Source organism: Octopus sinensis, unplaced genomic scaffold, assembly GCF_006345805.1.
Source record: "Octopus sinensis unplaced genomic scaffold, ASM634580v1 Contig17174, whole genome shotgun sequence".
In the NCBI taxonomy this organism is placed as follows: domain Eukaryota; kingdom Metazoa; phylum Mollusca; class Cephalopoda; order Octopoda; family Octopodidae; genus Octopus; species Octopus sinensis.
In genome coordinates this window covers 1-12,476 of record NW_021834856.1, presented here as the reverse complement: position 1 = coordinate 12,476, position 12,476 = coordinate 1, and the positions used below count along the sequence as shown (strand labels likewise).

At 37.7% G+C, this 12,476-nt stretch overlaps 1 long non-coding RNA gene across 1 annotated transcript in view; it reads left to right on the top strand.

The window, feature by feature from the left end:
* LOC115231022 overlaps positions 1-7,657 on the top strand; it is a 29,091-nt gene extending 21,434 nt beyond the window's left edge. The window contains exon 3 of the long non-coding RNA XR_003883482.2: positions 7,574-7,657. This is a non-coding gene — a long non-coding RNA (uncharacterized LOC115231022). The remainder of the gene's footprint in view (positions 1-7,573) is intronic.
* Positions 7,658-12,476: the final 4,819 nt, after the last annotated feature.

The following is a 12,476-nucleotide window of genomic DNA, read 5'->3' as shown; positions in this document are numbered from 1 at the left end:
CCGCAAGGAGAATGCCTACACCCCCTACACCATCCATGTTACCTTGCCAGAAGACCTTATACATATGTGCCTTGCCTGTGAGGACCCTAGCTGAAGCACCTCTCCATACATCAACCCGTCTTCTCTCAAGCATCTCTACAATCTCACTAGACCTACCTTTCAATGTACCAACATTGACAGTGCGCGGATTTAGGAAATGCGTGAGCTAAGGTTATCTTATATATGAACAAGTAAGATGAAACTATAGAACTATATTTACATGATATCAGTAGATATCAGAAATAGTATGAGATCCTGTTTGGCAAACATTCATTTTGTAACTATAGTTGGGGACTCAAGAGTCTCTGCTGCTTTCTGTTTTATCATCATCATCCTCATTTGATATCCCCTTTCCATGTGAGCATGGATTAGACAGTTTGACAGGCATGCTAGAAGACTGCCAAGCTCTACTGTCTACTTTAGCAAGGTTTCTATGGATGGATACTAATGCTAACTACTTTACAGAGTGTGCTGGATGTTTTTTTTTGTCTTCGTGTGTGTGTGGCTTCAGCACAAAAATATGTAACTTGTGCTGGTGAATCTTTATGAAAATGGAAACTTAATGTTCTTACTACTTTCATATATATAGCCTTGCTTTACATTGATTTTCCTGCTCACAGCACCAAAATTAAAATTCATTGAGTATTCTGCTTACTTGTGAAATATGTACAGCTATCCATTGTGAGAAAATCCTTTTTTCTACATTTTGTTAATATTTCACCAATCATCATATGCAGTGAAGCAGATAGCTAAATAAAGTTTAGCAGTTTTGTAGTTGTGGAAAAAATTTCCCAGTACTAAAAGGTCCTGGAGACAAAACATCTGATGTCAAGTTTTATTAAGTTCAGCATTGAATCAATGACATCAAGTAGGCAAAGCCGATACTGTTGTGCCAAAATTCCTCATACCTCTAAATGTATGCTTCATACTTTTTGGAATGTGTTCTAAAAAGAACACCTCTGCCAAATAAAGATTGTTCAACAAGCTTCTAAAAGTGTCAGAGACTATTAGAAAAATAAAGTTCATTTTGCTGGATACTGTTGGAGAAGTGTGAATAAGGCTGATTAGTAATGCCTTACTTTGAGCACTTGAAAATGGTTAGAATCCTTGGAAAGACATGGATATCATTGAAAGTGTTGTGGTGAGAGTCATTGACACCTCTAGCGGATTGGAGAATGAACTAGCCGAACACTTATAAAGAGTAGAGCTCAGTAGTAGTGAAGAGAGCGTTTTGGTAGTCTCATGAAGTACATTGTGTGAACACATTGATTAAACCTCCGCTATGTAACCTATTGATACCAACCTGTGTCAGGATATAAAAGAAAGGGACAGTTACATACCATGTAAGATGAAGGATCAGTCATGTGAATCTTAGTCAGCTCATCCCAGTGATGATGTCAATGTTAACAACATCAATTTCACCACTGTCTACAGGGACTACCCCTTCCTCCAGACCTAGCAAATAAAAGATATAATGAAGAAACCAAATCAATGCATAAACATACTCTCAGGGATCACAGGAACATTTGGTTGACAAAAAAGAACAACAACAATGGCAACAAAACAGTTTATTATGCATCATATACATACACAAACCCTACTCACAGATCACCTACACAAAGTATCAAAAATACTAAAAATTAAAGACCATCAAGACATGTTAGAGGTGCAGTTTATTGCCATAGAAAATTTCAACTGTTGAGTCCCTTTCATACCTCAAACATCTAGTCACATACAGCACAACAGCACTATTGCTACAATATCCTAAAAGCACTACCTATCTTTCACTTAACCCAGACAAGCATAAGAAATACGTTCACACTGAAATAGCTACTACACAAATAGTTTCACTTGCCCCAAACACAATGCTGGGGAGCACGCTACCAACATTAAGCACAGAGAAACTATTATACTCTGACCAAATTCATCGTGTCCAATTCTGCTTTGACTGTTACCAGAATCAACTGGTATACAGAAATTGACTGGGTAGTGAAGAGCTTAGTATGTTTTGTATTATTTCTATAGTTTGAATAACCTAGATGAAATAATACTGTCTAAAGATAAATTTAAAATCCACTTAATCGAACTTTTTAATAGCCACTTAGAGATTTAATAGAAATTTAATAGCCACTTAATTGAATCTTAATATCTTTAGTAGTAGTACTAGTAATACAGACCATAATTTTGGCAGATCCATGCATATATTATAAAGTTCTGATGATCTGAAATTTATACTTAGCTTCTTCATACCCATCAAACTTCAATAATCACTTCTAAGATTATCATCATCATTTTATTGCTCAATAAAGAAAATGAATAGGAGAAACAGAGTTTGCTGAATGTCAACTCAACAGAGGGCAGTGGCAGCAGCAGCGGAGTAGTAGTAGTAGTAGCAGTAGTAGCAGCAGCAGCTGCTGCTGTTGTTGTTGTTCCTCCTCCATGTTTGAATAAATTAAATGAATTTATTTCTCTACTTGCAATCCATTTCTGCAACCTGTTCTATACCTGCCTTATACTTTGAGATAATCCAGCATTTCATCACCACTTCTGTCTTCTTTTCAGCATTCCAGCTACTCTTACCCACCCTTATATAATGTGGGATAACCTTGTATCTCAATCAGGCTTGCCAAACCTGGTATTATTGTACCAAATTTGGTACTTTTGGTGTGCAGTAATACTTCTAGTACTACACTGCAATAATTTGGTACTTTTTTTGCTTTATGTAAAAAGTAAGTTTACAGCATATGTAAGTGAACAATGTAACAATATATACATTACATTACTATTGGACTAAATATTTTATATCAAAATATATTTTGTGACATTTTATAACTAGACAGTTTATAGCTAATTGATAGCTAGTTGGTATAGAATGTGTTCAATACATGTATCGTGCATACCATCCAGTATCGCTGGCTTGCTGCCTCTAATGCCAGTCAGTAGCATGTTTTATACATAAATGACAAGGCAGCGAGCTGGCAGAAATGTTAGCACGCTGGGCAAAATGCGTAGCAGTATTTCGTCTGTCGCTATGTTCTGAGTTCAAATTCCGCCGAGGTCAACTTTGCCTTTCATCCTTTCGGGGTCGATAAATTTAAGTACCAGTTACGCACTGGGGTCGATGTAATCGACTTAATCCGTTTGTCTGTCCTTGTTTGTCCTCTCTGTGTTTAGCCCCTTGTGGGTAGTAAAGAAATAGACAAGTGCTTCCTTACTATCTTGTTAAACTTTTATCAGTTACAAGTGATTTATAATACTCATGATGAGCAAGAATACGAAAGATAAAAGCAATGATGAAATTGACTTAGGTTTAACTCTGCCAAAGAAAAGAATTAAGCAATATAATCATAAATTACTGAACAAACTTTTATTGGATTCTTGATTTTCATCATGGTTAGAACTTAGTAAAACAAATATCAAGAGAGTATACTGTAAATTTTGTCATGAAATTCAAGGTAGTGTAACTCATCTGGAGAGGCACAGAAAAACGAATAAACATATTAAAAATAACGTAAAGTATACTAGCCATCTCAATATGGCTAACCACTAAGGGTGGGGTGTTACTGTAGCTTTTAGCCCCAGGAGATCATTGTCTCCAGCTGGCTTTAGGCACACTTTCTGTGCACTTATGGTATTTGCAAAGGGAGGTCACCCCTCTCTCGTAAACCTAAGTGATACGCACGGACTGCAGTTTCTAGTTATTTGCCTGTTGTCAATGTACGGTAATCACCGGTTTTCGCTGAAGGGAAACCTGTTTACAAATACTTATTTATTGTTTTTCCCAGTAGCTTCTGTCTCTGATTTCGAAAAACTGTATGCAAGCAATAATAAATCTCTGAACGAGATGTAAACAGTAACTGCTCGACAACGTAAAGTATACTAGCCATCTCAATATGGCTAACCATTAAGGGTGGATGTTACTGTAGCTTTTAAAAATGTTAAAAATGTTAATGCAGAAATTAAAAGTGGAAAGCTGAAAGTTGCAGTGTACAACTTCTGTTTATATTACAAACGTAGCAACTGTGGAACTTAAGCTTTGTTCCTTCATTGTAGAGCACAATTTATCATTTACTAATTCATAATGCATGTCCTGATTCCAAAATAGCTAAAGATATAAAATGTGCAAGAACCAAAGATACTCAAATGCATAAAAATGTTTTAGGCCCTTATTACTTTAAAAACCTCATTAAACAGTTAAAAGAGTGCAAGTTTTCATTAATTGCTGATGAAACTACTGATGTAAGTACAAAAAAACAGCTTGTTCCATTAGCTAGATTTTATGATTGTAGCACTCAAAAACATTATTTAATTCTTTTGGAAGCCAAGGATTACTCTGCTAATGAAATTTTTTCCTTTATTGAACGATTCTTCACCTTGCATAATTATTCCTTTTGAAAATTTGACAGGATTTGCTAGTGCAATGATGGGACAGAAGGGAGGTGTGCAGGCATTACTGAAGAAGAACAGTTCCTTCTCTCAGGGTTGTGTCTGTCACTCTATGCATATCTTTGCATCAAAGGCATATTCAGAATTACCTTCATAATTAGATCTTGTTAGAAGCCCAAAGAGACTGCAGGAATATGAAGAATTTCAGGCATTTACTCAAATTTACTCAGAAATTATTACATGTGAGATGTACAAGGTGGCTATCTTTATAACAAGTTGTCAAAAGAATACTAGAACAGTTGCCTGCCCTAGTGTTATTTTATTGAAGATAACAATTGTGCAGCTTCAGAAGTGCTGAACTCATTAACAAATCCAATCGCAAAGATGTATTATGCATTTTTAGCATATATTTTACCAGATATTATTAAGTTGAATTTAAATTTCCAATTAGAAAGCTATAGAAGGCACAAATTATACAAATTTATCACATGTACTGTTAAATGAATACTTGGCAGTTTTGTTAAAAAAGAAATTGTGAAAAATAAAGAGCTACATGAAATTAACATCAGTGATCCATCTGGGTAGCTTCCCATGACTGAAATTTACAGAATAAAAGTTGAAAGCATTTACATAAAAGTTTCAACTGAATTGAAACAGTTTCATGTGAAAACATTAAATTTTTATGTGCGCCTTGTAAAGGAATTTTTTAGTGCTTCTTTGCACATGATTTCTTCCATAATCTGAATCTTCTCGAGGCACTAGACCCAGTTAGTATTCGTGATTACAATAGTCCAAGTTCAATTGTTCCTCTGACATGCAAATTTCTAAATATTGTTCAGGAGAGTCAGATTCAAGCTCTGAATAAAACATGGAGAGAACTTCAAGATAACAATGACATAACTGAAGTTACCAAACCAGAAGATTATTGGTATAAAATTTCTTAGGAAAAATCTGGAGATGAAGCTCGTTATGCGGTCCTGTCATGCTTTATGTTTCAGCGCCTATCATTACCATATTCTTCAGCTGCAGCTAAGAAAAATTTTTCAGTCCTAAATAACATTAAATTCAAGAATAGGTCTAAACTGCATACCCAAACAACCAATGCTCTGCTGCATTCAAAAAGTCTTCATGATGTAAACTGCACAACTTATACACCCGATGAAGAGCTTTGTGCTAAATTAAAAGGACAAGGATATTGGTACAAGGAGGAACCTCACTCTGTTGATGATGCAACCTTCTAATTATAAAGTAATAACATTAAATATGTGTAGGTCACTTTAAAATAAAGTCCTATATATTATAAATAATATATATTATGCATTTCGGTTGATTTATAGGCAAAATATTACGAATTTAAATTTTGGTACTTTTTGAGCAAAATTTGGTACTTTTTCTTTGTTTTGCTAAATCTGATACTTTCATCAAAATGTTTGGCAAGCCTGATCTCAATTGCAAGATACCGAGGCTTATTCTTCCATCACACTCTAGCCTCCCAACACCTGGCATAGACCCATTGCCCTCCTCCCCATCTCAAATACTACCCACCCACCCCCATTTAGTTGGAGAGGCTTTTCCCTTTTCCCTTTTTTTTTTCCTTCCTTTTATTTTCTTTTTTTGCCTTGCAAGTTACTTGGCATTGTCACTAGAGCTCATATTATGAAAAATGCACTCCATACACTGTAAAGTGCTTGGCATTAGGAAAAATGTCCAGCCTTTCAAACATGCCAAAGCTGACAGTATTCAAATGTAGCCCTGCAACTTGCTGGATCCTGTCAAACTATACAATCCATGCCATCATGGAAAGTGGACATTATATGATGACAAAGATGATGATGAAGCACATATGCAAGAATATGTACTTCTACTTTCTTTTATAAAGTGAAAGACCACTGCTATTTACTGTCTTCATATTGCAGCTTAATACCCTTTAATATTCTCTTTTGCAATATTAGCATTCTTTGGTCTATATAACAGTATTGTTTACATTAGAGCTTTATACATCACTTAAACTAAATTTTATTGAATAGCTAAACTTTTCATCAGCCTTAGTGTCAGGTAATTAAACTGTAATGATCTCATCGTTTTCTCCAGTGAAATATATGCTCAGCTAATTCTGACCAGTTAGTATTAATATTTTACAGAACTCTTTCACTAACCTGACTAAAGGTTCTTAATTCAGATTTATATTGTTTTACATATATTATTTCGTAATAAGTTAGTAATTTTTTATTTTATGAGCTACTCTGATATACATTATCTGACAACCAGTATGGCTATGGCTTCATCATCATGCAGCAACTGACCTATCATGAAAAGATTCCAGTCATGACCATCCCATCTTTATAGAAGTACATTTATAGAACTACATTTTCTGAAGCTTCATTTGGTTGTATGTGATTTCAGGGAGACTTAGCTGTTATTTCTAGCAAGTTTCCAGGCAAGACTCTGAATCATTGTTCAGTTTAATTTGTCTGAAAATAGACACCTGGCTTTCCACAGAAAATTAGTTATGTACTGGATTCCTTTCCATTGTAAAAATGATCTCTCATCGACTTACATTCAGAAACTGACCAATGAACCTTTCATTATCATCATCATCACCATCATTTAACGTCCACCTTCCATGCTGGCATGGGTGGGATGGTTTCACAAGAGTCAGCCAGGCTTCTGTGACTATTTTGGCAGGATTTTTACTGCTGGAAGCCCTTCCTAACACCAACCACTCAGCAGAGTGGACTTTGTGCTTTTTACATGGCACGAGCACAGGCAAGGTCAGTTTTGGTAGGGTTTTTATTGCTGGATGCCTTTCCAAACACCAACCACTTTACAGTGTGGACTGGGTGCTTTTAAGTGGCACCTGCATTGACAAGGTCACCAAGTACTTGCAAGACAAAAAAAAAATTTCAAGAGGGGAGTGGGCATTGGAGGAAGTAATCTTGTATCAAATGATGAAAGGTTATAGTGAGACAGAGAGACAGAAACAGGTGTCTTGCTGTAGAGGAAGTACAGGGTTACTCAGCTGAGGAGAGAGATCAGGAATATGTAAAATTATTAGCTTTTCCATGAGCTGATATGTAAAAATAATATGTATTGTTTACATTCCCACATCATTTGTATTGCATTAATAACACTTTTTATTCTCTTCCAGACTTCCAAGAGTCATATGGAATAAGCAGAATAATACAAGCTCTGCATGCTCACACATGGCCAAACCTAGTGATGAAACGTAAGGCATTTTACTTTTTGTTTCTTGTATAACCACTAAATATTTTATATAGTTCCTCTAGTATTCTCTCACTCTTCTCACCTTCACAAACTTAGAGCCACTACAATCAATGAAAAGTAGATTGTTGAACTGCTAGAGTGTAGACATGTACTGTGTGCAAGAAGTTCAGTGGGAAGAAACCTCAACTAGACTGCTTGTGGGCAAAGAAAGTAAATAGAAATTCTTCCGGATGGGGAGTAGCAGTGGAGTGGGTAGTTTAGGTATACTTTTGGCAGAGAAATGGGTAGATAAGGTGATCAAAATAGTCAGGGTGTGTGTGGTAGGATTATTAAACTAATAGTGGCATTTCTCTCTACTTATACTCCACACTCTGGACTGGCAGATATCTTGACAATAGGATACAATGACCTAATTATCATGGCTGATGATGTCACCAGGCATGTTGACAGCACTCCAATGGATTTCATGGCATGCATGTCAGTTACATCTTTGGTGATAGAAATGAGGAGGGAAACAAGGTTGCTTGAGTTCTGTGATGCAAGTGATTTGTTGATGTGCAACACTAACTTCAGGAAACAGCCAGCCACCTAATTACTTAGCAATATGGTGGGCACACAAGCCAGATCGACTCCATTCTCACCAGAAACTAGAATAAACAGATGCTTGTAAATGTAAAGTACTTCGCAGCTCAACATAGGTTAATGGTGAGTAACTTCAGTCTTAGGACTAGATGAACTCAGAGACACAAAACAGATTAGAAAAGGAAAGTATGGAAGCTTAAAGATCCATTAAGCAAGCAGAATTTAGAAATGTTCTAATTAAAACATCTGTTAAGAAATAGTGATGTTTAACAGAGAGGACAATTGGAAGCTTGTAGGAGACAACCTACAGAAGGCTACACATCAAATCTGTAACAAATGCAACATTTCAACAAGATCAGGGGTGAAATAGCAATAGAGCGGTGAGCTAGACAGGACTATAAATGGGAAAAGTCAGGGTTGGAAAGACTAGAACAACAGAGGCAGCTAGGGCAGAATCTATGTGACAGGTCAATTTAGCAAGAATAGAAGCAGAAAGGAAGAGGTTTGCCTATGTCTTACAACAAGAGGATCAGATATGCAATATTTTCTGGATTCATCCTTTGGTTGTCTCCCATGAACACTTCTAAAGGCTTTACACCATCCCCAGCCCTACTTAGGGTTTATCTCCTATGTAAGGTAGTGATCATATGATGCAAAAATATGATAGTGTAGTGTATACAGGTTGAATTGAAGGTTATTGTTTGTTTATGAATTCTGCCAAATATGAGCTTTCTTTTCAGGTACATGACACTGCTGTCTCCCATCCCAGGGTCTCACAGGCCCATACCTCCTACACCCTCAGGGTTGGCACTCTCAACATCGGCACACTGAAAAGCAGGTCTGGTGAGATTGTTGAGATGCTTGAACGGAGATGTGTCAATATGTGATGCATCAAAGAAGTAAGGTGGAGAGGAGGTTCCGCTAGGTTCCTTACAGGCAAAGAACACAGGTACAAGATTTTCTGGGCAGGGAACACTGACGGGGTTGCTGGTGTGGATATACTTCCTGCGGAGAAATGGGGAGATAAAGTAATTGAGGTAGTCAGAGTATGCGACAGAATACTTAAGATTAGATTAGTGGTCCATCATGGGTTAGCAACCATTATCTCGGCCTGGTTGGCATTAGGAAGGGTAACCAGCTGTAGAAACTTTGCCAGATCGGATTGGAGCCTGGTGCAGCCTTCTGGCTCGCCTGTCCTCAGTCAAACCATCCAACTCATGCCAGCATGGAAAGCGGTCATTAAACGACGATGATGATGGTGATTATATGTATATATACATGCATATAAATGTATATATACATGTGTGTGTGTATATATATATATATATATATATATATACTAGCTGAAGGTGACCCGCTCTACGCGCGGGTATGAGTGTGGTTGTTACTTTCTGTTGCTTCCTTTCAGCACGTAAAAAGCACCATCCGAACGTGGCCGATTGCAGCGCCGCCTTGACTTGCTTCTGTGCCAGTGGCACGTAAAAAGCACCAACCGATCGTTGCCACTGCGAGCCCCCCTGGCACCAGTGCTGGCGGCACGAAAAAAGCACTCACTACACTCACAGAGTGGTTGGCGTTAGGAAGATCATCCACCTGTAGAAACACTGCCAGATCAGACTGGATCCTGGTGCAACCTCCTGGCTTCCGAGACCCCGGTCACACTGCCCAACCCGTGCTAGCACGGAAAACGGACGTTAAACGATGATGATGATGATTCTCCGTATTTGTTTCTCTCTCCTTTCTCTCTCACTTTCCCACTCTCTTACTTTTCTTTTCTCTCGGACTCTCCCTCACTTTCTCTTACTCTCTATCTTTATCTACCTCTCTCCCATTTATAAACAACAGAAGATCTTGAGTAAGTTGAGAAATAAAATATTTAGAAAGATCAATCAGAAATATGAGGCAGTGGCAATGGAAAGGTCTGCTTCAAGGCAGACAGCAAAACGCTAACATATATAAGGGACAGACGAACTTGCGAGCTGAATAAAAATAATAAAATATTGGAAACCAAAGTTTGAAGGGATAGAATCTGAGGATAGTAGAGTCACCATGGCTGGCATTTCTTAACGACGGACAACAACGTATTGACAGTTTAACGGCTGGCGTAAAATTTTGAACTTGATGTAAAAGAAAATTCGTAAACACCAAGTTTTGAAGTGATTCTTTCTCACGACAGTAGACTCACCATGGCAAGCATTCAAAACTTCTTTATCATGGACGGCAACACATTGACGATTAAAAGGCTGGCGCAAATTTTTTAGCTTGATGTAACAGAGAATTCCTAAACACCCGCTCGTTGAAATTTTAATCCCCTTCCAGCCACATTTTGGTTAATATAACCCGATTTCATTCGGGTCTACTGGGGCCACATTTCATAAGATGAGGAATTTTGTCCTAGAGGTGACGCCTTTCATTTGAGGAAAAAAATAGTTGTCATGCAAACTTGCCAGCACTTTTAACATAGGTGTGCATATTTTCAGCTGAATCGACCGACTACGTAATGCACACATTATATATATATATGTGTGTGTGCACGCATTATATATACAAATGCATACAAATGAGATATATCTGTATAAATTAAATTAGAGATAAAACCACTAATAGGCAAATCAAACAGTGAAAAACCAAAAACAAAAACATTAAAAAAAATATATAATATAGAAAATATAGAAAATATAAAATTGAAAATAAAAATTATTAAATTATATTTATAATTTGTTTAAAAATATATATAACTATGAAAAAGTATGAAAAAGTTTAATATACATAAATAAAGATATATACACTTTGTATATATACATTATATATACATATTTATATATAGAACACACACACACACACATACATTATATATACATATTTATATATAGAACACACACACACACATACATTATATATACATATTTATATATAGAACGCACACACACACATACATTATATATACATATTTATATATAGAACACACACACAGCACACATATAAAAGAACGCAAGAATATCTGATTCATAATATTTGTTCTCATGATTGTGTGTTGTTTGGTAGCGATGATAATTCTCCCTATGAATGCAAACAGCTACATCATAGAAAGCCGCCTGACGAACTTATAAAGGGAAAGTGAAAGGGAGTTGAGGGGAATACATTAAATAACGGGAGTAGCATTCTCAAAGTTATTAATGAAGGGGAGTAAGAGAGGGAAAGGAGGAAATAGTGTGAGTGAGGAAGATGGCCCCTAGCAACCACACCTTTTAAGCTAGGGATTTCTAAGGTAGCCCACGAGCATCGTCACCTCATTCTACATGTCCCTGTAAATTTTGGAGCGAATCGGACGGGATGTAGTGGCATTGAAAGCGATCCAAGCGGTAAAAACGCATTTCAGTTTTATATATAGAGAAGATATATATATATACACACACACTCACACATATGTCTGTGTTCGGATTGTCCTTGCACAGAGGCCATCCGGACTCCCGTTTGCGCCATGAACAGGGATTAATCTTCTCTCTTCGCTCCTTTATGCCATTTGGGCTCCACTCTCCTCCCCTTGCCTCTCTCCTCCTACTTCCTCCTACCCAACTCTCCTCTCTTGCCCTGACTCCTACTTCTCTTCACTCCTACATCTCTTCACCCCTACTCTTTTTCCCCTCTTCTCTCTTACTCTCTTCCTCTCTTCTCCCTCACTCTCCTTCTCTCCTCTCTCTCCCCCTCCCTCCTACTTCCTCCCACCCAACTCTCCTCTCTTGCCCTGACTCCTACCTCTCTTCCCTCCTACTTCTCTTCACCCTAATCTCTTTCCTTCTCTCTTACTCTCTTTCTCTCTTCTCTCTTTCTCTTTTACTCCCTTTCTTTCCCCTCTTTTCCTCTTCTCTGACTCTCTTTCTCTCTTATTCTCTTTCTCTCTTATTCTCTTTCTCTCTTCTCTCTTACTCTTTCACTCTCTTTCTCTCTTCTCTCCTCACATACCCACCTTCCCCTCCCCCATAAGCCTAACCACCCCCACACATTCCTACTCCACCTTCCCTATCTTTCCCGTCCCCCATCATATGCCACACACCCACCTCTACCCCCACCCTCTGCCTACCCACAAACCCCAACTCTACCCCAACCCTCAGCCGAACCCACACACCACCCGTGCTTTCCCCACTCTCACCTCCCCACCTCCCAACAACTTCACACCACACCACACTACAACATTACACATCACATCACTACAGACCACCCACACACCCATCCCACATTTTCAC